We start from the raw sequence: 490 nt of genomic DNA, 5'->3' as shown, positions 1-490 counted from the left end.
ACGAGCGATGCGCGCCCGTCGCCTGGCGGTTCGCATACCGGTACTGTCTCGGTAGCGTGCACAGCCGGCTGGCGGTGTGGCGTGCGACACCTCGTACAACGACCTCAGAGCAGGCGAGACTACCCGCTGAATTTAAGCATATTACTAAGCGGAGGAAAAGAAACTAACAAGGATTCCCCCAGTAGCGGCGAGCGAACAGGGAAGAGTCCAGCACCGAACCCCGCAGGCTGCCGCCTGTCGTGGCATGTGGTGTTTGGGAGGGTCCACTACCCCGACGCCTCGCGCCGAGCCCAAGTCCAACTTGAATGAGGCCACGGCCCGTAGAGGGTGCCAGGCCCGTAGCGGCCGGTGCGAGCGTCGGCGGGACCTCTCCTTCGAGTCGGGTTGCTTGAGAGTGCAGCTCCAAGTGGGTGGTAAACTCCATCTGAGACTAAATATGACCACGAGACCGATAGCGAACAAGTACCGTGAGGGAAAGTTGAAAAGAACT

This window comes from Schistocerca nitens, unplaced genomic scaffold (genome assembly GCF_023898315.1).
Source record: "Schistocerca nitens isolate TAMUIC-IGC-003100 unplaced genomic scaffold, iqSchNite1.1 HiC_scaffold_370, whole genome shotgun sequence".
Classification (NCBI taxonomy): Eukaryota; Metazoa; Arthropoda; class Insecta; order Orthoptera; family Acrididae; genus Schistocerca; species Schistocerca nitens.
The sequence above is the reverse complement of the archived record's forward strand: the minus strand, read 5'-3'. Positions refer to the sequence as shown.